Genomic DNA, 26877 nt, shown 5'->3' with positions numbered 1-26877 from the left:
CTCGTGTGTTCTTAATGGAACAAAATGATGGACTAAGGAAGCTGAAGGTGATAGAATCACCAAGTGTTTTTCCTACATATTTGCACTTCTTATCAAAAAAATTAATGGTTCAAGTTTTAATCTTTTCTCAATTTGATTAGATGCCAGCCATTCACAGAATTCTTAATTGACCTTTGAAATATAAATCAAGGAGTTAGTGCACCAATTTAATCCAAGTGGAAAGCAGTCTTGAGGGCCAAAGTAGGTTAGCATGCTGGAACACAAGTGTATATAAAGAATATATTAGCTGACCTACAGCTTGCAAGATTATTTCTCTCTTTACTCTGCATCCACAGTACTCTTCATCCACAGTAGGTCAGTAGGCTACCTGACACCTTCTTTTATGTGTAAGAATTTACCAGCTGCTTTAAAAACAACTGAATAAGGAGAAGTCTGTTAATGTGGTTGCTGGGTTAACACTAGCAGGTGCAGTTGTTTTTTTGGCCTCATAACCTTGTCATGGTAACCAGGGATGGAAGCACTAAATGCTTCTCTGTATTGGGAGTTCCATCTGGTAAAACCATTCCAAAGCTGGGCTCCATCTTCAATATTTATAGGTTAGTATTGTTTAGGCTTGTGGATTAAGAGAAAACTGTCTGGATTTAAGGGTGCAAAATCCTATTTTCCTAACACAGAGAGAGTTACGAGTGTCCTGATGCTGGACAGTCTACCAGGGTAGCAACCTGTCAGCTCCTTTTAATTAAAAAAACAAAATTCAACAAAAAACACCCATCAACTGTTAAAATTTTTTCACAGCACTCTAAAGAAATGTTCATTTATAACTAAATGTTGCTTCACTTTGTCTTGTACTTCGTAATTGTTTTGGCCATAATATAGCTAACACTCCTTAACAGAATGAACACTTTCTTCAGAAAGACTTCCTCATGAGGTGCTTACTTACATGTGCTCACTTAAATTCAGAAATGCTACAAAGAACTTTGTTAGTCCGGTGTTCCTTTTGAGCTGGTCTGATGCTAGTTACTCATAGTAATTTTCCTACAAACTTTAGAGTCTGAAATCTTGCAGCTCTTTGAAACCTTCTTTTCCCATTTTCCACAGTGATAACGGTGCCTTTTAAGGGCTGTCTATTCCTTTCTGGCTAGACCAAGACATAGGAGTCAGAATTCCTTTACCACACTGAATATCATCCAAGTACTTCCTCAAATTGTTTGTGGACCCTGCAAGGAGAGGCAGATGCTCCCCTCGCCATCTATATTTGTAATGGAAGCAAAAGTCCAAGTCGAAAATATTCCATGACTTATTAAAGAACTGCTCCCACTTTGCCGCCTTAGCCGTCAAGACTCGTACCTTCCTTTTCCCAGCGGATGTGATCACCATCACCCTCAATTAGTGGAATTTATGGGAAATATGTTTTTCATGTCCATGTCATTTGGTACCTCATCTTTGTGACAGTATTAGCATGATTTTTCTGTTGAGTTTCTGCCCCAGACCTCATTAATTTAAATACAATATCTTAAGCACAACATGAATACCATTCTTGACAATTTTTATACTGTTACAGAAAAATTTACAAATGGTAGAATTTAGATGTTAATTTGGAGGTTTGGGATGAGGAGATGGACTCCTCTTTGTGTGGGCATTTTCATTTTATTTTTTAAAGATAATTTACAAGTAGTTCATTCCATATGTGATATGATGCAGCCTTTGAGACACATATATGTATTTGTGGGATTGCAGAACCCAAGTGTAATTTTATTCTTGTGTTTTTAAAATCTAAGGCTTAAATTCGTCCCATGATGCATACGTCAATTTTTATGTGTAAATTACAATTCAGCATGCTGTGAATTGGCACGAGACAGTAGTCTGAAATCTTTAAAGAGTTTATTAGTGAGTTGAGAAATTGAGATTTTTTTTTTCCATCCATAAAAAAGAGAACATAATTAAAGTTGGCACAGTCCTGCATTCAGAAGTAGTATGGCACATCTGGCAGTTCATCTGAGGAAGACAGGTTTGCTTGGTTATGGGAGATGCCTACAGTTGCATCTGCCATCCTGACACAGCAGGAGTTTTAGCTAATGATGTTGCCTAGCAAAGAATACATCAGGAAAAAGTCAGGGTTAAAAATAAGTGTGCACATGAAAAGAGGAAGACAGCAACATATTGTAAGGGATGTAGAGCTGTTCCAAGTTGTTATAGCAACTAACATTTTAGATCCATAATTATGTAATGACAATGCTGCCAATGTAGTGTAAATCCTAAGTAGATTGCATTTGTTATATTGTCTTTGAGGCACATGAAAGTATAAAATATTCTCCAAAATAATCACTGTTTGAAATGCTATTCACGTGATTATGTAGAATCCATTATTTTTATTTCTGAAGAATTACAATGTACTACAAGATCTAGCTTAATGAAATAAATATAAACAAGAAAATAAAAATGTAGGACAGTGATTATGTTCAGATTTTTGTGCCAAAGCACGTTTTTTTTGCATAGCAAAAATTACAGATATAAATCCTAGCTTTATTTGTTAGCTCAGATACGTTTAGATGGGTTTTCTGATTACCTGAATGGATCATATTGTTCAGAAATGTTTCCAAGCAAATAAAATCTTCTGAAAATTCAATTACATTGAAACAATAGCCATAAGACATAGTGTAGTTCTTAGTGCTAATGATGGCAAAGGGCAAAGTGGGCAAACATTATTTGTATTTACTTTTGTTGGTGCTATCTCTTGAAGCCAAACATTTAGAATGATTTACAATGAGATGAAAAGTTATACCAGAAGCTCAGTGTAAAATGTTTAGAGTATGCAAGACTTTTATAAGAAATTAAGAACCTAGTTTTAAATGATTTTTTTTTCAGTGGGGTTTGGTTCATTTGGGGACTTTTAAAAAGATATGGTGCAATATAAGTGGTTGTTTTTTAGAATTTACTTTAAATTAATACTAACTTGTGGTGTGATTGAATGTAACTACTAGTGTATATGTGGGTATTTAGAAACTACTCTCAGTCGTTTATCCCTGGTTGCAGTAGTACAATATATCATTTGCAAGGCTTGGATTGAGCCACTACCAGTGTTTTAAGCAGTAAAAAGTAACTTTAAAACACTGCCTTTACTCTCCCTCATATTTCCCATTTAATAATTTCTTCCAGCTAACAGACACCTTGATGCTGATGTCACAGACAGAACTGCTTGCAGTTTTCTGAAAGTGGATCTGCCATAGCAAGAAGGACAGGCAGTATGATGTAAGGACAGGCGGTATGATGTAGCACTTGCCTGATGAAATAGGAAGCATCTTGTTGCAACTGTTCTGGGCGAATATTCCAGTTAGGGGCGGCTCCAGGCACCAGCGCACCAAGTGCGTGCCTGGGGTGGCAAGCTGTGGAGGGGCGCCTGCCGGTTGCTGTGAGAGCAGCAGTTAGGGAGCCTTCGGCGGCATGCCTACGGGAGGTCTGCTGGTCCCTCAACTTTGGCGGCAATTCGGCGGTGGGTATGCCGAAGGTGCAGGACTGGCAGACCGCCTTCAGGCGTGCCGCCGAATCCGCATTACCAGCAGACCTGCTACAGGCATGCCGCCAAAGGCTGTCTGACTGCTGTGCTTGGGGCAGCAAAATACATACAGCTGCCCCTGATGCCAGTCATCTGCTGGAAGGTGGCCATAGCAGGGTCATGAAAGGGTATGGAGGGCCGGGTAGGGAAGGCTGTGCCCCCTCAAACAGCCAGCCCCCTGCCCCCATCCACCTCTCCCACTTTCTGCCCCTCTCAGAACCCCCGACCCATTCAACCCCCCCCCCCCCGTGCTCCTTGTCCTTGAGTAAGGGGCCCACATTTTCCTTGACTTTCTTCTTGTTGCTAACATACCTGAAGAAACCCTTCTTGTTACTCTTAACATCCCTTGCTAGCTGCAACTTCAAGTGTGATTTAGCCTTCCTGATTTCACTCCTGCATGCCTGAGCAATATTTTTATACTCCTGTCTGGTTATTTTGTCCAGTCATCCACTTCTTGTAAGCTTCTTTTTTGTGTTTAAGATCAGCAAGGATTTCACTATTAAGCCAAGCTGGGTGCCTGCCATATTTACTATTCTTTCTACACATCGATATGATTTGTTCCTGCAACCTCAATAAGGGTTCTTTAAAATACAGCCAGGTCTCCTGGACTCCTTTTCCTCTTGTGTTGTTCTCCCAGGGGATCCTGCCCAACAGTTCCCTGAGGGAGTCAAAGTCTGCTTTTCTGAAGTCCAGGGTCCATATTCTGCTGCTCTCCTTTCTTCCTTGTGTCACGATCCTGAACTCGACCCTCTCATGGTCACTGCCTCCCAGGTTCCCATCCACTTTTGCTTCCCCTACTAATTCCTCCCAGTTTGTGAGCAGCAGGTCAAGAAGAGCTCTGCCCTATTTGGTTCCTCCGGCACTTGCACCAGGAAATTGTCCCCTACACTTTCCAAAAACGTCCTGTATTGTCTGTGCACCGCTGTATTGCTCTCCCAGCAGATATCAGGGTGATTGAAGTCTCTCATGGGAACCAAGGCCTGTGATCTAGTAACTTCTCTTAGTTGCCAGAAGAAAGCCTCATCCTCCTGGTCTGGTGGTCTATAGCAGACTCCCACCACGACATGAGCCGTGTTGTTCACACCTCTAAACTTAATCCAGAGACTCTCAGGTTTTTCTGCAGTTTCATGTCGGAGCTCTGAGCAGTCATACTGCTCTCTTGCATACAATGCAACTCCTCCACCTTTTCTGCCCTGCCTGTCCTTACTGGGCAGTTTATATCCATCCATGACAGTACTCCAGTCATGCGAGTTATCCAACCAAGTCTCTATTGTTCCAATCCAGGGGTAGCAACCTATGGCACGCGTGCTGAAGGCAGCACGCAAGCTGATTTTCAGTGGCACTCACACTGCCTGAGTCCTGGCCACCAGTCTGGGGATCTCTGCATTTTAATTTAATTTTAAGTGAAGCTTCTTAAACATTTTAAAAACCTTATTTACTTTAGAGACAATAGTTTAGTTATATATTATTATAGACTTATAGGAAGAGATCTTCTAAAAACATTAAAATGTATTACCGGCACACGAAATCTTAACTTAAACTGAATAAATGAAGACTCGGCACACCACTTCTGAAAGGTGCTGACCCCTGTTCCAATCACATCATAGTTCCTTGACTGTGCCAGGACTTCCAGATCTCCCTGCTTGTTTCCCAGGCTTTTTGCATTTGTATGCAGGCACTTATGATAACTCACTGATTGTCCCACTTCCTCAGCATGAGACAGGAGTCCTCCCCTCTTGCTCTCTCTTTCTCGTGTTTCCTCCCGGTATCCCCTTTCCCCACTTACTTTAGGGGTTTGGTCTCCTTCCCCTGGTGAACCTAGTTTAAAGCTCTCCTCACTAGGTTAGCCAGTCTGCTTGCAAAGATGCTCTTCCCTCTCTTCGTTAGGTGTAACCCGTCTCTACCTAGCACTTCTTCTTCTTGGGACACCATCCCATGGTCAAAGAATCCAAAGCCTTCTCTTCGACACCACCTGCATAGCCATTCGTTGACTTTGATGATTTGACGGTCTCTACCTGGGCCTTTTCCCTGCACAGGGAGGATGGATGAGAATACCACTTGCACCTCAAACTCCTTTATCCTTCTTCCCAGAGCCACGTAGCCTGCAGTGATCCACTCAAGGTTATCCTTGGCAGTATCATTGGTGCTCATGTGGGGAAGCAGGAAGGGTTAGTGATCCGAGGGCTCGATGAGTCTCAGCAGTCTCTCCATCACATTGTGAGTCCTAGCTTCTGGCAAGCAGCAGACCTCTCGGTTTTCCTGGTTGGGGTGACAGATAGATGACTCAGTCCCCCTGAGGAGGGAGTCCCCGACCACTACCATCTGCCTCCTTCTCTTGGGAGGTGGTCGTGGAGCTCCCATCCCTAGGAAAGTGCATCTCAGGCCTTCCTATCGGTGAAGTCTCCTTCTGCTCCCTTCCCTCAGATGTATCATCTAGTCCACTCTCCGCATTAGTACTGTGGAGAGAACATGAAAATGGTTGCTCACCTGTATCTGCATTGCTAGTACATGGACACTCCTCTTTCTTCTTCTGGAGGTCACATGCTGCCAAATTTCTTCACAGGCCTTCTATCCCCACTGTGCAGCCTGCTCTGATTCTTCAGAATGTTGTGCCCATAGAAGCATATCTGATGTCTGTCCAGGAAATCTTTATTTTCTCTTATGCAACGCAGGGTCGATACTTGTTTCTCCAGACCTTGAACCTTCTCTTCCAGTATGGAGACCAGCTTACAGTTTGTACAGACAAAGTCTCTTCTGCCCTATGGAAGAAAGACAAACACCCTGTGCAGGTAACAGCAGCTGAACGCTCAACATTCAGATGAAAGCCTCAGTGCACTTTCCCCAGGCAAACTCCCTCTGTTAGCCTCTGCTGTTCACCGTGCAGCTGGTTCTCTGCTGACTGCCTTTTTATAACAGTCGGGCCCACTCAAGGCCCACCTGGAACAAAGCACTCCCAGTTCACACTTTTCAAACAATCAAGTACACGGTCAAACTGACAAACTGTACCCGCAGCAGACACTCAGGTACTCACCAACACAGCCCCTTCAATGCAGCACTTAGCGTACCTGCTCTCGGACAGATCCCTTGCAAACTCCCTTTATTAGCCTCCGCTGCCTCCAAGGATCCCTGCCCCTAACTACCCCCCCAGGACCGCACCCCCTATCCAACTCCCCCCACTCACTGTCCCCTGACTGCCCCCTCCCGGGACTCCCTGCCCCTAACCGCCCCCCTGAGACCGCAGCCCCTTTCAGAATGTCGCCCTGCGAACATGGGCGGAGGACTCAGGAGGAACAGGGGCAGCCGTGCAGCCAGAGAGAAGCGACAGTTCCCTCTTCAAAGTGCTGCTTCTCTCTGGCTGGCTGCGCGGCTGCCTGGTGCTCCTCCTGAGTCCTCCGCCTGTGTCCACTGTACTCCCTCCACCCGCACCACCTACGTGCTCCCGCAGTGCAGCCCCTCCCCCCCGTGGGGGAGTGCACCAGTGCTGAGCTGCCCCAGTGCCTGGCATCCCCTTGTTGTTGCGGGGCCCATGCCAGGGCACCCTGTGTTCACTCGTAAAAATCTGCCCTGAGCTGTGCCACCCGGCTGGAGACAGCCATGCTGCCGCCATGGCAAGGTGAAGCTCTGGGGGTGGGGGGACAGCTGGGGAGGGGCCGGGGCCGGCCAGGAGCTCAGGGGATGGGCAGGATGGCCCTGCGGGCCATCGTTTGCTCACCTCTGTGTTAGGAGGTTAAGGATACAAGCACCAGTGAGCCAAGGAGAATGAGCTCCTAAATATGTGGTTTTTGGAATTTACCTCTGAGTCTTCTACAGGGCCTTTTTCTACCAAGTATTTAAAGCCCATTATTGACAAGGAGACAGTGAGTGTGATCTTAATTTTAAATTTTTAATGTCAGGGTTGGAAGGGACCTCAGGACGTCATCTTGTCCAACCCCCTGCTCAAAGCAGGACTTTGCCCCAGATCCCTAAATGGCCCCTTCAAGGATTGAACTCATAAACTTGGGTTTAGCAGGCCAATACTCAAACCACTGAGCTATCCCTGCCCCCAATAGCAGTGTGTCTGGAAGTAGGGTGACCAGATGTCCCGATTTTATAGGGACAGTCCCGATTTTTGGATCTTTTTCTTATATAGGCTGCTCTTAACCCCCACCCTCGTCCCGATTTTTCACGCTTGCTGTCTGGTCACCCTAGTCTGGAACAGAAACATTTCAGGTCGGAGTATCAAATCTTTCAGTAGTATTTTTTGTGGTATGTTACTTAATAAAATCTGCAGGGGCTTCAAACTTGTCTTTGTATGAACTGTATGTCTGGAGACTCAGGGACGAACACTGTTCCTCTGTCACTCAAGGAAGTCTAAAAGGCCACCTAAAAGTTATGAATTGACATGCTGTTGGACCTGAGGGTATTCACCCTGAGCTGCTCAAAGGTGCCTTGGGAACCAGTGAGATCAGCCTGCATCATCTGTTCTTAAAAGCAGAGGCATCAGGCGTGTGGAAAAACATCATCACAGTGTCCTGTACAAGAGTAAAGGATCTTGTACTGAGTGTGGCAACTGCAGGCTGATCTCATTGTTATCAGTCCCTGGAAAGGTCTTTGCTCACATGTTGCTTGGTGGGGTGCAGCCACTCCTTAACAGTGTCATCCACAGCAATCCGTTTTACTCTTGGGTGATCAACAATGGCTACTGTCCTTACCTTCCACCTTCTGACTAAGTGCACTGAAAATGTAACTGCCTGTTTCATGTGGCATACCTCAACATTCGCACGGCTTTTGATTTGATTGACAGGCCAGCACATTGGCTCACACTGAAAGGAGTCGGTGTTCCGGATATTCTGCTAAATCTGGTGCATGATCTTCACACCAGTACCGTGCACGTTGGTTCAGTCTTTTACCACATTTCTATGCAAGCTCAGGTGTGCAGCAGGAATGCATTCTCACCCTGGCCCTATTTTGTTGAGCTATCAGTTGGATATTAGGACTTGCTGCTTCATGCATTAGAATCAAGGTTGGTCGAGAACTGTTCACCAGCCAAAAGTATCCAAATACTGCTGCCTTGCTTGTGAAGAATTCAGGGAAGTCAGAGAATTTCAGACCATTCCTTCACAGTCTCCAAGTCACTGCCCCCACTGTGGGATTGAGCATCTCATGGCAGAAAACCCAGGTCCAGAACCTTGGATCTGGGCCACCAGAAAACCCTGTGCAGGTAGGGTTGAGTACCATGGAGAGCTTTGATGATTTCATTTACCTAGGCTATACAAGCAAAGTTCAAATAGTCGTAGCAAACTTCTTTGATTAATAGGTTTTGCTGTTTCCTGCATGAAGTCCATGTCTCACTTATGATGCAAAAATGTCTTTGTGCTGAGAGAGTTCAGAATCTATCAAATCTGTGTACTACCTATATTACTGTACAGGTCAAAAACCTGGACCTTCTTACGGGAAGACTTGGAATAGCTAGAGGCATTCCATATGTCGTGTCAGTGCCAAATCCTGAACATAAAGTGTTTTGAGTTCTTGTGAAATGCCAGGCTTGCAGAGATCTGGCTTTCCTTCAGTCACTCATTTTATTCAAAAGCAGCGTTGCATGTTCTTCAGCCAGGTCACCAAGATGGACAAACACCGTCGGTCCTCCCCCCCTCCCCTTAGCACATTGTGCTTTAAAACTCTCTATCCACCCCTGAAGGAGTGCATGCCCTGACCCTACCTGGTGCCACCTGCAGGGCCACCCCAGAGATTCACAGATTCGCAGAATTTAGTCAGATCATGGAACTTCATTACATCATACCTGTTCGATACTGTCTACAGAGTTCACTCTCACTGGCAGAACCGTTTCTGTACATTATGGGCGCTTGATGATGGTTTCTGTGAATAGAGATCCACAAATTGCATTCAAGAGCACCTGAAGGTATGTTCAGTTTTTTAACTTACAAGATGGATTTTTGCTCAAAGGACCTGATGGAACCTGGAGAAGGCTTCTCACTTTAACCCAATCATCCAGAATTTATTACATAACTCATAAATGTAGTCTGTTTTTGGTTGTTATCCTCATGTCCTGAGCTTTTACCAGTGTATAACAGCTAAAAACGAAATCGATCTAGCCCTTTTTAGAAGTTTGGTTTCTTACGTGTCTTATACAATACAATACCACCTAGTGTTCACACTGAATTTACTGGATCCTGATTAAAGTCGCTAACCACTAGAGATGGTTGGAACATTTTCGATGAAATGAAAAAGACTCAGTGTGAAATTAAACCAAATTTTCAAAATTTAACAGTTGCTAAGAAGCTGAATTGTCATCTTCTGTTCAGCTCTGTTAACCACCCACATGGCAGCTAGAGCCTTTCCCAGTCCCTTGCTTACCTGGGGCCATGGCTACACTTACAGTTCTGCAGCGCTGGTAGTTACAGCTGTGTTCGTACAGCTGTGTAGGGCCAGCGCTGCAGTGTGGCCACACTGACAGCTACCAGCGCTGCAGTGTGGCCACATTTGCAGCACTTGCAGCGCTGTTGGGAGTGGTGCATTGTGGGCAGCTATCCCACAGAGCACCTCGTTCCATTTTGGCGCTGTGGCTTGTGGGAAGGGGAAGGAAGTGTGCGGGTCTCTCCGCTTCCTGTTCCAACGCCCCGTGGTGCTTTGCTACACATTCCGAGCAGTTTGGCTTCATTGTGAGTCTGCAGCGCGATTTCTGCAGTTTTTGTTATAAATGGAGCCTGAGCTGCTGAGGACCTTGCTGATGAATGTTGCCAGCACATCACGCATGGCAGTGGAGCTATTCCTTCAGCTGCAAAGTGACAGTGAGGAGTCAAACGATGATATTGAAACGCCTGACGCTCAAGACACTCAATTACTTGTGGCAGTAACAGACGTGCTCAGCACCGTGGAACGGCGCCTTTGGGCTCGGGAAACCTGCACTGAGTGGTGGGATCACATCGTCCTGCAAGCCTGGGATGATGAGCAGTGGCTGCAGAACTTCCGGATGAGAAAAGCCACTTTCATGGGACTGTGTGCTGAGCTCTCCCCTACCCTGTGGTGCAGGGACACGAGATTGAGAGCTGCCCTGCCAGTGGAGAAGCGGGTGGCTATTGCAATCTGGAAGCTGGCAACTCCAGACAGCTACCGATCGGTGGCGAACCAGTTTGGAGTGGGAAAGTCCACCGTTGGAATGGTGCTGATGCAAGTTTGCACAGCCATTAATCGCACCCTGCTAAGAAGAACTGTGACTCTGGGGAACGTGCAGGACATTGTGGATGGCTTTGCACAAATGGGTTTCCCTAACTGTGGAGGGGCAATAGATGGGACGCATATTCCTATTCTGTCACCACCCCACCTGGCATCAGAGTACGTTAATCGCAAGAGGTATTTCTCCGTGGTTCTGCAAGCGCTTGTGGATCACCGTGGGCGTTTCACTGACATTTACTCAGGATGGCCCGGAAAGGTGCATGATGCACGCATCTTTCGGAACAGTGCCCTGTTCAGGAAGCTGAGGGCCGGGACTTTTTTCCCAGACCGCAAGGTCACAGTAGGGGACGTCGAAATGCCCACTGTGATCCTTGGAGACCCCGCTTACCCCTTAATGCCTTGGCTCATGAAACCATATACAGGGAAGCTTGACAGGAGCAAGAACTGGTTCAACTACAGGATGAGCCGGTGCAGAATGACTGTGGAGTGTGCTTTTGGCCGTTTGAAAGGGCGCTGGAGGTGTCTTTATGGGAAGCTAGATTTGGGGAAAAGCAGCATCTCCGCTGTTATATCCGCGTGCTGTACCCTCCATAATATTTGTGAAGGGAAGGGTGAAAGATTCAGTGAGGAATGGACCTCCGAGGTTCGATGCCTAGAGGCTGAATTTGCACAGCCAGAGAGCAGGGCTACTAGAGAGGCCCAGGAAAGGGCTTCAAGGATTAGGGATGCCTTAAGGGAGCAGTTTGATGCTGAGAGCCAACAGTAATGTTTGGTGCCTTTGCTGTGCTCCTTTCTACCTTGGGGTACAGTATTTACCACTTTCTGCAATAATAAAAAGTATTGTAAAAGCCATAAAATCCTTTATTCAAAGTACAGTACATAAAAGGCCAGGGGGGTTAGGGTGGTGGACTGTACATTCAGAGGTTTGAATATGTCCTGTTTGGATTGCTGTTCAATGTCTGCTGCACTTCAGGATTACTATGCTGCAGAGTAATGGGTGTGGAGTGCACAGGGTAAGGATTGTAGTTATCAGGGCTGGTAGGTGATCGTACAGGTGTTGGGGGTAGCTGGGGGTAATAAGAAACTGGCTGCTGGAGAAAGGTGTTTTGTGCAAATACTGGGGAACAAGAAAGAGAGCTTTGGGAGGGTTGTGGGTTACCACGGTACAGATCTGCCTGCATGGCTACGAGAGACTCGAAAGAGTCAGTTTGGCGAGCCAGGAGGCTTATCATGTGCTTTGAGGTTTTTTTGGTAGCCAATTCCTTTCTCCTGCTTTGTGTTTGCCTCCACTCATACATTTCCTCTCTCCATTCCTGCGTCTTCCTACTTTCTCTGTTGTAGTGATTCATAACTGCTTTGATCAATTCTTCTTTTGATTTTCGCTGATTTTTTCTCGTTCTGCAAGCGACGTGAGGCCGGTGATCCGGCTGCATTAGTCAAGGTCACTAAAAAAAACATAGATAGAAACATGTAATACACAGAGGCTACATTGTTTGTTATCACACAGTGAAGGAGTTTTTAGACTTTTTGTAGCATCCTTCCCACATACCTAACATAACACAGAGAGGCCAGGGAAGCGAAGGCATGGCGAGCAATGGGGTGAGTGTTTCTTCCCCGACTTCACCTGGGAGGGGGAACTGACTGATGGCTCACTCGGGTTTATCTGCACTGGGTAGAGGAGGTAGCTGGTGGCCTGCACGGCGGACAGTAGGGAACATGAAGCTGGCGAGCTGCTGGCAGGGGGGGCGGTCTGCGGAAGTGCTGGCCTGCTGGGGGGGTGGGGGAACACACCGCGGTGCTGGCTACCTGCTGCAAGAGGGGTGGGGAGACCGGAACGCACCGCGGGGCTGGCTAACTGCTGGAAGGGGGTGGGGAGACCGGAACGCACCGCGGGGCTGGCTACCTGCTGGAAGGGGGTGGGGAGACCGGAACGCACCGCGGGGCTGGCTACCTGCTGCAAGAGGGGTGGGGAGACCACGAACCTGGCGCCCTGCACTGAAGTGTCCCTAAATTTTCAACAGGGTTTCCTACTGCCAGATATATCACTGCTGCGTGTTACCTGGGAAGAGAGGGAGGGTCTTCTACAGCAATGTGGATTCCGCCCTGGCCCCTATGCAGCTTGCCTGTGTGCAGCCATGGTACCCCCACCCCTCGCTACACAGTGGATCGGATGAGTTAGCCTGACCGGGACAAGGACCACGGTGGCTCTCCCTATAAACTTGCGAAAGCACATTGCCCACGCTCTGGCTGCAACTTTTCAAGAGATTACCGAGGCCGATTACAGAGACGTGATAGAGCAAATCAATGGGCTATTCCACATTTAGGCATGCATGCAGGCAGCCATAACCCAAACCGTCCTCTCCCAAAACATAAAATCTGCTTACCCGGAACACACTCCTCTGCTGCTTCTTCACCAACAACTTCCAGCTGCTGCGACTGGCTAGCCTCCTCCTGACCTGAGAAGAGCTCCTGGCTGCATGCCTCCTGGGACTCTGGGGTGTCTCCCTCCACCCCAGTAGCCTCACTCTCGGCTTCCTCTACACCCTCCCCCACTTCTCCCTGCTCTGAACTCTCCATCGTGCTCCTCGGATTGGCAGTGGGGTCACACCCAAGTATGGCATCCAGCTCCTTGTAAAAACGGCAGGTCGTGGGGCCAGCTCCTGAGCGGCGATTTCCCTCACGGGCTTTGCTGTAAGCACTGCGCAGCTCCTTAATTTTTACCCTGCACTGCAACGCGTCCCGTTCATGGCCCCTTCTCAGCAAGGACTGTGATATCTGCCCATAGGTATCATAATTTCTCCGGCTGGAGCGCAGCTGTGCTTGCACAGCTTCCTCACCCCAAACACTGATGAGGTTCTGCAGCTCGGAACTGTTCCATGCTGGGGCTTGTCTGGGCCGTAGAGGCATGGTCGCTGATTGATTGATTGATTGCACTCCACACCTGGCTGAGCAAACAGGAAGGGGATTTTTAAAATTCCAGGGGCATTTAAAGGTGGGGTTAGCTGAGCCCAGGGCAGTGGAGTGTTCAGGATTAGCAGAGAGGCTTAAAAGGTATGCTGGGATACCTCCTTATACCCCGGAGGTCAATAGAAGTGCTGGTGGGGTCCACACTTGCTGACCAGCACTGGATCACCAGCGCTGGAATCGCTACACCCAAGGCTCAACCGGGTGTACAGCCAGCGCTGCAACCAGGGAGTTGCAGCGCTGGCCGTGCTTTGCAAGTGTGGCCACATCCTAAGTTGCAGCGCTGTAACCCCCTCACCAGTGCTGCAACTCTCTAGTGTAGCCATGGCCTGGGGGTTTGTTTTACCCTCTAGCTGACAAGTTTTTCCTGAATGTGGAACAAGTCAAGCAGGTGTACTTAACTTTGACTCATCTTTACTTGCTCAAATTACTCTGCAGCTGTGCCTTTAAACATTGTTAACATGGTATGCAAGGTTTGAGTGGAATAACCCCCTTGTAAAGTCAGTAAAATTGAAGCTGCTGAAACCCTTTGTGTAACTATTTTGCAAATGTAAGTTTAATAGATGACTGGACTGTTATTCCATAGCTTGTGAGGGTTGCACTGACTTCACAGCAGTAACTTTGTATTTCTGATGGAGCAAGGACAAGCCCTTATTTAGCATTCTTGTATTCAGATTGGTAGAGGTTATTTTAAATGACAGTCAAATGTGCTTGTTTTAAAGGAAAATTGCAGTGAAATATAAGAGGAACTCTATCTACAGAAGACCAAGTCACTGATTTTTAAATAATGTTTTAAAATGAAATAATGTAAGTAAAAAAGGAACCTGCTCTCTTGATAGCTTGATAGAATAGACTAGAACTGTGAATTCATGTTCCATAAGCAACTTAGTTTCTAAATCAGTGTTTTCCAAACGGTGGGTTCAGACCCACTAGTGGATCACAGGAAGATTCTAGATGGGTCAGAGAGCCCTAGGCAAACATACACGTTTCTTGGCCTGCTGCAGAAGAGAGGCCCAAGGAGGGGCGGGGGGAGCGGTGTGACCTCAGAGCACTTCAGTAGCAGATGGCACATTGTATTGTCATGATACTTTTCCAAAACATGGCATCCAATAAATAATTGGAAAACTAAGTCACTGATTATTCATATTCTTGTGTGATGTATGTATGATTAACTTACAAAGAGTGTGACTGAAATGTGTTCATACGAGGCATGTCCAGGGAGTTGATGAAAAGGTCTTCTCCAGACAAAGGAAGGAGGCAAGCACCTCAAATCAGGTGTGACCAAATTCAGTGAGCTATCCATTCATATCTGAGGCTGCAGGAAGAGATCATTTGCACTGTAAACATCATCAGTGGTGGAGGAACTACCATGGTGTCTGTACTTAGCAGTGGAAAGGAAATTAAGGTTACCCTTCAGAAAAATACACTTCAAAGATATACTCAGGGCCGGCTCCAGCTCTTTTGCTGTCCCAAGCGGGGAAGTGAGGGTGGGGGGAAGGAGAAGGAAAGTGTTTTGAGCTCTGTGCTAGCTAGGGAATCTGGTCAGTCATGCTGGAAAAGAGATGTGGTGAGAAATCCTTCTTTGAACAACAGACCCTAGTTTAGTCTTAGAAACATGTTTACTTACTTTGCTTCTAACCCTTTCTAACTTAATTCCTTATGCTTTGTATCATGCCAACCTATGAATTTTTGTTTAATAAATTTGTTTTACTTTCACTATAAACCAATTCTGCTCTTTAATTAAATAGAGTTTGTGAATCCCAGTTAAGGTGGTAAACTACTGGGTGCTCTCTCTTTAAGGGAGCAGCAAACTTAATAACTTCTGTAAGTGTTCCGTGAGAGGGCTGGATGCTACAGGGCAGACAGTTTTGGGTGAGTATTGTGGTCATCCTGCAAAGAGGAACTGGTTGGTGGAAGCCAGGGTGTAACCTGACCAGCATGCTTGTCTGCTGGCTGTTGGTGTCAAGGCTGAGAGCCACAGCAGCATAGCTTATAAGGCATCCAGAGCTGTAGGGCAGATGGTAACTCAACCCCTTACTGGGTCTAAACCCCAAAGAGTCACAAGGGGGCTTGGGGAGCGAATCTGCTCCACAGTCACCCTGCAGTGGTGGTTCCTGTGCTGTGAGGTTGGGCCTGTCTCCCTGCTTCATGATGGAAGCGCAACTGGGCCAAATTTGAGTGACATTGCAACCCAGTGTGCCAGCTCACAATGCCCAGAGTGGGGAGCTGGGCCTAGCCCTGTGGGTAAGTGCAGGGCAGGTTTACTTTTCAACCTCCTCTGCCTAGGGGGTGGCTGCTCAGTACTGGGCTGGGACTAGGGTTGTTGTGCCGGGGCTGATGGTGTATGTATGTGCAATGGTGGTTTGCTCCCTCCCTCAAAAAAAAAAAAAAAGAAAAGACACAATGCAATTTGTGGGTTATCTTAGTGAAAAGGGTGGGAACCACAGTTCCAAGTGATTTCTGGGCAAGCTATTTTTGTGATGTTTTGAATAAATTAAGAGTTATTTTTCTAACCATTAATTAGACTGGAAGTTTTTCTTTTCTAAATAGAGCCCTATTTTTATTTTATTTTTTTTGTTGCCTGTGTTTATACCTGTGGTGCTGTCCTGGTTCCACAAAGGGCTCTTAAAGCCAGAATAGCCGCCACAGGAAGATCACCTGAACGCAGAAGAATCTTTTGTTGTGCTGTCATTTTTAATAGCATCCATCTTGCTCTCCCTCTCTCAGCTGGCAAGAGGACATGGTTGTGGGAGAGGGAGTGTCATCTCAGCTCCCTAATACCTCAGCAATGCTAGCTGCTATAGAAAAGTGGCTCCCAAAGACTTGTTGTGTATGTGTGTGCACGCTAGAAGCTAAGATTCCAGGTGCTTTGGCCAGATAGGAGACCCCCCGCAACCTGGGGGAGGTGGTGAACTGACACTCCCTCTTCTTCCCCTCCCCCCAAATACACAGGCCTCCCATGGCTGATGGGGGAGCAAGAGGTTAAGGAATACAAGAGGATTTGGGATTCTGGAGGTGGAGAGGGGAAATGAGAGGGTGTAGCGAGGAAGGAATTGAGGTTCTGGGAAGAAGTTAGAGGTTGAGTTGGTGATGGAGTGTGGTGGGGAGCTGGGTGACGGATAGGGGGTAGAGGGGTTGGAGGCAGGATGATGAGCTGATAGCTCCCCCAAAGCACACTAATTTCACCCTGAGATTGACAGCTTCATAGTTCCTTAGTGACACAACAACTGAAGAAGGTTGTCATGGAGCAGAGGTTCTGAGGTATCTTGGGCCAGTTCCATGGAAGGCATTTAAGGTTAAGAGTCCCTGAATTTGATTTGGGCAGGTGTAGGGGATAGTAGGATAGTAAACTGAGCACTGTCGTGATATGTTCTTTGTGGCCGTTGTTGCAGAGAAGGTGGGTTGTTGCACTGTGCACTAATTGAAGCTGAAAGTACAGTGAGTTGCAAGGAGTGCTGCCACATGCTGTTTGTTGGAAGGGGCTGTCATGTCTGGAAATTTAAATATTGAACCATCTTTGATTTAGAAAAGTTTTGGAACAGCCAGAAAAAAATGACTGGCAAACTGTGTCTGTTCACACCATGAAATCTGAAACAGTCAACTGTACAATTTTTTTTGGCAGAATAAGCATGAGAAATTTTAAACTGAAAGAGGATTTTTTAACATAAATAAGTACCTGAAAATAGTTTAGAAAAGAAGTGCCTCTTCAATCCTAACAATAGCACTGCAGTGCTAACAAAGAAAAAGATTTAGTTTTCCAACTTTTCAGTCTATTAAAAATATGAAGTGAAAGAAAACCAATACAAATATCTTGCTTCTGACCATCACTAAATATCTGTCCTGGCACCACCTATTCTTGCACATGAACACTGGAAACGGAAACTTACAGGAAAGACAAAAAACAGAAAGAAGGCAATCTGTTTTCCTTGTTAATAAATCTTCTTTCTTAAGAGCAGTCTTTATTTCCCATGTTGCTTTTGTGTCTTGCTTCTATTCGTCTTTGTCTATTGTTATTACTTGATTTCTTATTAACTGGAGACTGTAAAATCCTCAGGTTAAGGAACTATTTTATATGTCTGGAAATAACGATTATATTTTATATAAATAATAGCTTGGGCTGTTTTTAATATGGACATGAAGTAGAATCAAGAGCGCACTTTCTGTTATACTGTACAACATTTAGGGGCGGAGTTGAGTATAAAAACCTGGCACGCTCCCTGAAGTTGGTTCCTCAGTATTTTCATAAGGCCCCAATCCTGCAAACACATATGTGAGTAGCCCCACAGAATTCAATAGGGTCATTCATGCATGTTTGCAGGAGCAAGATCATAATGTACATGGCTCCCTAACCAAACTAAGTGATATGTTTACTAATCAGTTTGAAATCTTCATGTTAATTTAGAAAATAAAACTAGATTTTTATATAGTTTTTAAAATTATATTTAAACATTTGAAAAACTTCAGCATATATCCTTTCTGTCACTTGTAGTAGTCTGGAGGAAATCTTAGGTTCATATTAGAGACTAGTATTATTTACGTTTGCAAGTTATTTCATAGCTTCTTAGTATAGCTATTTTTGAAAAGGCTTTATCCAATAATTAAATTAAGCTGTAATCAGTTCTTCTGTTAAATTCAAAGTACAAATCCCACAGCAGCAATTTTTTTTCTTGAAATTTGGTCACTGAGGTATCTCATGAAACTACAGTTGTAATCAGGAGATATTTATTGAAAATACAAACTCTTAGATGTATTTAATGACTTGAAACTTACCATGGGGAGCCTCATACTTGAAAAACATCCTATGATTCACAGGCAGGGTCCTCTATCCATCCTTTTATCAGAGAAGGGAATAGGCTGAATATTTACGTCCAGTTTGTTGTGGAATGTACCTTTTCAGGGACGTTATTAGTTTGCTGCATTTAGGATTAATACATGGGGCCCAATTCTGCTCTTTGTTACCCTTGCGTTCCTAACAGAAGCTTTGTATATCGAGTAGGCTGTATTAGAAAAGTATGTGCAAACATTCTAAAGTTATGTCTGTACTTATGGCAGCATGTTGGGTACAGACACTGCATGTCTCCCTAGCACATGTGTGTATATATAGCAGTTTAGACAGTGAGGCAGTGCTTAGGTGAGTAGAGCGTTCTGTGTTTTCTGAACCCCCAGGGTATGTACCCTTCATGGCTGTCTATACGTCCAGTGCCTCCCTTGTCTATTTTGAGTAGTAGAGTGTCTAGCTGCTGGAACTTTTCTCTGCCACAGTGAAAGGTGCCAGCAGGAAGGAGGCAGCAAGGAAAGGTGCCAGCTGGAGCCTTCCCTTGCTGCTTCCTTCCTGCTGTATCTTTTCACTGTAGTGTGTAGCTATCCACCTCAGTGACAACTGTGGATGCAGCCTGCCTTTCACCACGGTGTGTAGCTACAATGTAGTGCTTCTACTCTACATGCTGCCAAAAGCGTAGGCATAGACTGAGTTCTCCACTTAAATAGGATTGTGCCCCAGATGAAGGCTAAATTATATTACATAACCCATTGTAATGGCAATGTTATGGTACTCGTACATTATCTCCTCCAGTCAGATTCAGCATGAACCACTGGTTGGTTTGACTCTTTCCTGTGTGCTGTGTAACTAAGTTAAGGGTAGGCCACAAGACAATCATGCATTTGTGCGAAAACTGCTTATATAATTAGACTATTTTTTTCTTAATTGCTGAAAATCATTTGGACAATTTAGTAGGGGGATTTAATATTACAGGGTCCTCTCAAGTTTATCTCTACTCAATATCATTCATTATTAAATATTTATATTACCATAGTGCCTAGAGGTCCTGATCAGGATCAGAGTCCCATTCCACTACGCACTGTACAAATACATAAGCACATACCTATCCAGGCCTGGATTAAGACAGAGGCACTATAAATCCATACTTAGGGCTCCAGCCCCTGGAATTATGCAGTTACATCAAAAGCAAGCTTTTAGTTTAAAAAGTAAAAGGTTTAGCCCTCAAAGGAAAGCATGGAAACACGAGGTGAGTGTAATAGCTGCAATGGCTTCCCCCTGAATCTACAGACCGTTTAGGTTTTAGAGGTTTGAACTGTACCATGCTTTTCAGTGGGATTATAACACCAAGACCCATTGCTCTGACAGACCTCAGCAGTGGACTGTGCACATGGCAAGAAGGAAAAAAGAGTGCAGAAGGCCCAGCCAACACATCTAAATAGATACCCCCAACAGCCACCGTGCAACTACTTGGCCCTTCTTGCTGCCAGCCCTGCCTCTCCTCTCCAGGTTGGGGAAGGAGGTGGGAGCCCTTTTGCTTCTGAGGGGAGGGAAACCACAACTGTTGTTTGTGGGAAGTGAGGAAGTCCTATGCTGCTTGCCCCTACTTCTCAACAGCAAAAAGGCAGCCCTTGTGTCATAAACAGATTGTTAAGGGTTAATATCTCTTCTACCTGTAAAGGGTTACAAGCAGGGAACTGGACGCCTGACCAGAAGACCAATCAGAAGACAAGATACTTTTAAATTTGGGTGGAGGGAAGCTTTTGTGTGTGTTCTTTGTCCATTGTGTGTTGTTCTCTCGGAGGGTCTGAGAGAGACCAGACATTACTACAGGCTCTCTAAGTTTCTTTTCAAATAGTAAGTAAAAACAGGTGGTTTAGGCTTTTTGATTGGTTTACTCTATTTGCAATTGTGGATCTGGCTGGTTAACGTTTATATGTGTAGTTGCTGGGAATATATTGATCTGTATTGGTACTGAGGGGAAAGTCTTTCTGGTGTCTGTAAGCTATAGGACCCTGTAATATTTACATCTTGAAGTTACAGAGATAATTCTTTACTTTTTCCTTTCTTGTATTAAAAGATTTCTTTTTAGAGAACTTGATTGATTTTTTTTTCTTGTTTCCCTTGTTTTATTCCAGGGGATTGGGATGACTCACCAGGACGGGTGGAGGAGACGGGAGGGGGGAAAGATAGAATCTCTCTCTGTTTTCTTTTAATCTGTTTGCCTCTTTGTGGAAGGGAAGGGAGATGCTTCTCTGAATGGTGATTTAAGAGGTTGGATCAGTATCTCTCAGTATAGCCCAGGGAGGGAAATTCTGGGAGGGGGAAAGGTGGGGGAATGGTTTATTTCTCCTTGTTTTAAGAACCCAAGGGATCTGGGTTCTTGGGGTCCCCAGGGAAGGTTGGGAGGTCAGAGTGCCCCAAAACACTATATTTTTGGATGGTGGCAGTGCTATCAGATCTAAGGTGGTAATTAAGCTTAGAGGATTCAGGTGTAGTATCTCATGTTCTGAACTCTAAGGTTCAGATCTGAGAGGGAATGCTATGACACCCTGTCACTGCCACTCTACAGATTGTGATCATGTCACAGATTGATACAACAGTACGGGGATAGAGCCGTGGGGTGGAGCCACATGGGGCCTGATGTCATGGTGTGCCTACAGCACCAGATTGCCTTAATCTAGCCCTGTCACTGCCCTGAAGAGTTCACAGTATAAGCCCTGCTCCAGCTATTCATTATTTATGGGGATACCACTGACACCCCACTAACTTTAATGGAATTACACTCAGATGCAAGAAATTGACAACATGTTGCACACTGCCAGATCAGGGCCTACAGGTGACCAAAGTAATTGCAGTTTTTTCTTTTAACATACATTTTTATATTCATTTGCTACTTTTAAAAATTAGAAAGAAAACAAGTGAGTTATTCCTGTCAGCCTCTCCACTTAGTCATCATTGACAGACTGATTTCTGATAGGATTCAGTGTTTTTAGAACAAACCCTTAATGAGTTGCACTGCTCAGTTCTGTATTTCATTTGACAATGACAAATCAAAATCTTTTTGAATTTAACCTTGCATGCTGTTCTAGATATTTAATTTCTCCCTTTGCTTCCCTCCACCACCATCTTCACTTTTGATACTGGCAAACACTCTCACAAATATTGAAAAAAGGTATTTATTTATGAGTGTGACTCAAGCCTTGGTGTAGGTATTTCTCATGAAGCTCATGTCAGTTCAGAAACACTCTCCCTTTACTTTTTTGCCTTTATTTTCTTGAACAAGACTGTATTTTATCTTGAATACTATTTTACACTCAAGATAACCTGCAATTTAGTCTCTAAGGAAAGCCATATGGGAACCCAGATAAATATTGCCTAGATTGTAATTAGAAGATGCACATTTTCATCGGTGGTATTCAGGCATATCCCAAGATTACGTCTTACCCCTTAGAGTTTAGATTATTTTATACGGTAAATAAAACCGCTCATGTTCCAGAAAAATCCAATGTGCACCTTCCAACTTCAGCACTGTTTTGCTACAAAAATGATAATTACAGTCTCTCCTGAATTTAACTATTTGGTAAACTGACTCTGAGATTGATTAAGGGTGATCTCACTGACTGACACTTGTTAGCTTGCTAATAGAGGACTTTACAGTATGCCTATGTATAGATTAATATCTCGGAACAAAGATCTCTACTTTCAGGAAGTCCTGAGTGACAAAGGAGAACATACATGCAAAAAGTAATAAAGCCTGAATGTTGCACTCTCTTAGCTCTTTATACCTGAACAGTGAACCAGACACTCTAAGCTTTCTTGAGTAATTGGTGCAAAGCTTTCTCCCCTTCTCTGCTTTTGTACTTTCTCAATGTTTGGACAGAACCCTCTGGCTTTTAGTCACTTCTAGACTGGTTTACTTACCTTTCTGAAGTTTGATGTCATTAAGTTTGATTTTGAGGGACCTGAATGTTGACATTACTGGAAGAGTAAAATACTCTTGGTTAAGAGGAGGTTGTTTATTTTAGCAGTAAGATGTTACAGGGTGGAATTCATTCGTCAAATAATAAATGCCTAAATTAGATTCTGAATCTTGAGGCCAAAAGCGGACAGTTTTCTTTCATTTGAAGTATGCATTAATGATCTCGTAAAATATGCCTTTATTATTTTATTGATATAATGTTGTCCTTAAAATTTTACTAACCAGTAATTAAAATGTATGGATTTGAGAATGGAAGGACTTACATGGGGCTCTTTTGTTTTTATAATGTTTTTCATGTAAATATTGGCCTCTTCTCACTGTACATTTTACATAGCTTTGCAACATATTCATAAAGGATCTGGAAAAAGAGGTAAACAGTGAGGTGGCAAAATTTGCGGATGATACAAAACTACTCAAGGTAGTTAAGTCGCAGGCAGACTGTGAAGAGCTACAAAAGGATTTCACAAAACTGAGGGATTGGGCAACAAAATGGCAGATGAAATTCAATGTTGATAAATGCAAAGTAATGCACATTGGAAAACATAATCCCAAATGTACATATAAAATGATGGGGTCTAAATTAGCTGTTACCATTCAAGAAAGAGATCTTGGAGTCATTGTGGATAGTTCTCTGAAAACATCCAATCTATGTGCAGCGGCAGTCAAAAAAGTGAACAGAATGTTGGGAATTATTAAAAAAAGAGATAAGACATCATAATTAATAATATTGCCTCTATATGAATCCATGGTACACCCACATCTTGAATACTGTGTGCGAATGTCATCACCCCATCTCAAAAAAGATATATTGGAATTGGAAAAGGTTCATAAAATGGCAACAAAAACTATTAGGGGTATGGAATGGCTACCATATGAGGAGAGATTAATAACACTTTTAATCTTGGAAAAGAGACGAGTAAGGGGGCAGATATGATAGAGGTCTATACAATCATGACTGATGTGGAAAAAATAAATAAGTTAGTATTATTTACTCCTGCTCATAACACACAAACTAAGGGTCACTAAATGAAATTAATAGGCAGCAGATTTAAAACAAAGTATTTTTCACACAACGCATAGTTAACCTGTGGAACTCTTTGCTAGAGGATGTTGTGAAGACCAAGACTAATACAGGGTTCAAAAATGAACTAGATAAGTTCATGGAGGATAGGTTCATCAATGGCTATTAGCCAGGATAGGCATCTCTAGCCTTTGTTTGCCAGAAACTTGGAATGGGCTACGGGATGGATCACTTTAATGATAGCCTGTTCTGTTCATTCCCTCTGGGGCATCTGGCATTGGCCATTGTTGGAAGACAAGGAGTACTTGTGGCACCTTAGAGACTAACAAATTTATTTCAGCATAAGCTCACGAAAGCTCATGCTGAAATAAATTTGTTAGTCTCTAAGGTGCCACAAGTACTCCTGTTCTTTTTGCAGATACAGAGTAACACGGCTGCTACTCTGAAACCTGTTGGAAGACAGGATACTGAGCTAGATGGACCTTTGGTTTGACCAAGTATGGCTGCTTTTATGTTCTGAAAAAACCAAAATATACATAAGAGATACTTTCAAAAATTTCTTGATTAACCTAGTTGTATCAGCCCAGACACAGATCTCACTCACAGGTCCAGAAAGTGAAGTCTGTCACTTGTAGGTCTCCAGTTCAAAACCAGGACAGACTAGTGGTGACAGAAATCTGTCAGCATAATCATCTGATGGACTGTGTGATATCAGTGAGCCTCAATACAGTTATCCAGGACTATTATCTGCATCTCAGAACTATCGCCAAAACTGTTACCATTTTCAATCTCAGCAGAGAGCCTGTGGAGCAAGTGAGCAAAAAGATTGAACTGCCTCATTACCCATAAAAGTGCTCATTCATATCAGTGTGTTGTGTGTAAGCAGTTTAACACAGAGAAGGTTGCATTGACACTGACTGTTCTGTGTGTAGTTTGTGGATAAACAGAAGATTTAAGTTAGCACTGCTGTCAGTGTGTCTGTGTCGTGAGCAGTAAAGTACACTTTACAATCCTCTAGGCCTTCAAAGAGCAAGGGAAAAGATTAAACACTTTTAGCTAGTAGATTTAGTTTCCAAAGTAATTTCTCCTTCTCCCAGTGTTCCTAGACCAACCAAGAGTGGGCTAAGGATGAATGTCAAACAGAAATCTAATACAGATACCCCTGACTTACGCAATTGTTCCGTTCTGGAAAGCCTCGTTTAACTTGAATTTTGCGTAACTCAGAAATGTATGCCTGTACATTACTCATAAATTTACACAACTCGAAAATCCTATTTCTGGCTTATGGAACTTTTTCCATAAGTGCGAATTTGCATAAGTCGAGTCTTCTGTAACCCAGGGAACGTCTGTATCCCCTAATGGGGAACGCTAAGAATGTGGTCTTCTAGAAGATTGATTTATGATGTCTTTTGCCTTCCCACCTCATTAAATGTTTTATTTTTTTCTCCAGATGCACAGAATACTACTTGCTTTAAGTAAAGTTTAGACATCAAAGAATTTGCAAGCATTGTGTAAGAAATTGATTGTTTAAGTACAACACAGCATTTGTTATGTACATAGACTGCTGTGTTAGTTTAGTGGAATGTGGTTTGGGTGTTTTCTTCTGTACTATTTCCCTTCTCACCTTTGTCATTTCCAGTTCTCTTACTGAATTTGTAGTCTGTTTGTTCAGGTTTGAGGGTATTGTAGGTTGCTCCAGTGGAGCAAAGCTGTTAATGTGGTGTTGTAGATTCATTTCAGTGGGATACAGTGTGTAAGTTTGAGGTTGAATTGTCAGAAGGAAATGAATTGCTATTAGGTGGTGTGTTAGTCTCATTACTATGAAAAATTGACTGTCAACCTTACTTTCATTTCTAGCTATAAATTGAGGGGAAAAGTCTGTCTTCCTTTCTTATTTGATGCAGTGTGGTTTTCTACCCTGGTAGACTTCTCTAAATATCTTGGCCATGGTGACTCATTCTTCAGAGAGGTAGGAGTTTTTCAATGAGTTTTTATGAGACAAGTACACAGGGATTCTCAGTTTGTTTTCCAAATGCCTTATTTTCTTATAGAGATTTGAGATTTTGTAGGGAGTCAATGGGAAATAAGAGTATTCAAATACCACATACAATAAGCAGTGGAAGAAAGCAGAGAATATTATGTTGACTAGTGAGTAGAATCTGCAGCAGAGAGCAGCTAAAACCAGGAAGAGATGGCAGGATGGAGCCAGCTAGTGGTACTGCAGCTGTATTCAAAAATAAATTGGAGGCCTCCTGGTATTTATGCCTGGAGTGCATCATGCCTGTATTGCACATTGCCATTCACTCTGGGAAATCATGACTACCGCAGAGCTCCACAGTGCACTTTAAATGGCAGCACTTCACTTCTAAAATGACTAGAGCCCTGCATGAATACAAAATTTGTATCTGCATCTGATCTGTGATTCACAAACATGATCCGCGGATATAAAGCAGATATTCACAGATTTGCCGCACTCTGGATACAAAATTTGTATCCACATCCATCCACGAACTGGGAACATAATCCATGGAAAGTCCGGTTGAAAAGGGGACCTGACAGTGTCCAAGTCAGATCTATAGACGGGACACCCAAAGTCTATTTACTGCAGGCAGGCAGGCACCAGGTTATCACTTGCGCCAGCCTCTACTTAGCTGGGGCCACCTCCTACCTAGGTCAGGCTACTGCAGCTCTCAGCCCTGGCTTTCCAAGCGAGTCCCTCCCAACCTCAGGGGCAGGGCCTCAGCCAGAAGAGACGGGGTGACGGGGGGAGGAGAACGTTCTGGCACTCCTGCTGGAGTATCCGCTTTTTAAATATTACAAGGTTGGCAACCCTAATCAGAGTGGAATTGTCATATCTGTGTAATGCCCTACCCCTTCAAATAAATTATTAAATTCTTAAGCCCTACATTGGAAACAAGGATTTACTGGAACTTTTAATTTCCTGTTGAGAGAGATTTTTTTTTAATTAGTGGAGCGAGTCACAAGCAGATCCCAAATCGTAGTTTAGCAACCACAAAGCCCTTGATCACTCAGAAGGCAGTAAATGTCCTTGCTGATCTTCCTGGGTTAAAGGAAAGAATTGTGGCAGAAATTAAAACTGAGTAATTTCCCCCTAGAACATGTCATAACTATAGTTGTGAACTTTAAAATACTGTTGCCTAGAAAAATGAAATGTATATTATCAGATACCTGGTACATGGAATCATGCTGCCTATGTAGTGTACTGTTGCAAAAACTATTAACTCCATAAACCGTATGTCATGGTGACTAGGTGAGCTGCCCTTTAGGGCCTGTTTTAGTCTTTCCCAAGTGCACCCCTTTGAGGACAGGTTTCACTGCCTTCTCCCCTCTCTTAATCTTCCCATTCTTTGACTGGATCTCTGGGTTGTAGCTCTCTCTGCTTACCC

General features: G+C 44.0%; 1 protein-coding gene and 1 long non-coding RNA gene across 17 annotated transcripts in view; both read left to right on the top strand.

The window, feature by feature from the left end:
- PTPRK (protein tyrosine phosphatase receptor type K) overlaps positions 1–26877 on the top strand; it is a 626320-nt gene that overhangs the window by 154791 nt on the left and 444652 nt on the right. The window lies entirely within an intron of this gene.
- LOC115648543 lies at positions 532–22879 on the top strand. The gene is made up of 3 exons (XR_003999590.1): positions 532–543; positions 5534–5539; positions 22784–22879. It is a non-coding gene; the product is annotated as an uncharacterized LOC115648543 (long non-coding RNA).

The sequence above is a fragment of the Gopherus evgoodei genome, chromosome 3 (assembly GCF_007399415.2).
Source record: "Gopherus evgoodei ecotype Sinaloan lineage chromosome 3, rGopEvg1_v1.p, whole genome shotgun sequence".
Classification (NCBI taxonomy): Eukaryota; Metazoa; Chordata; order Testudines; family Testudinidae; genus Gopherus; species Gopherus evgoodei.
This window is presented reverse-complemented; position numbering and strand designations above follow the sequence as displayed.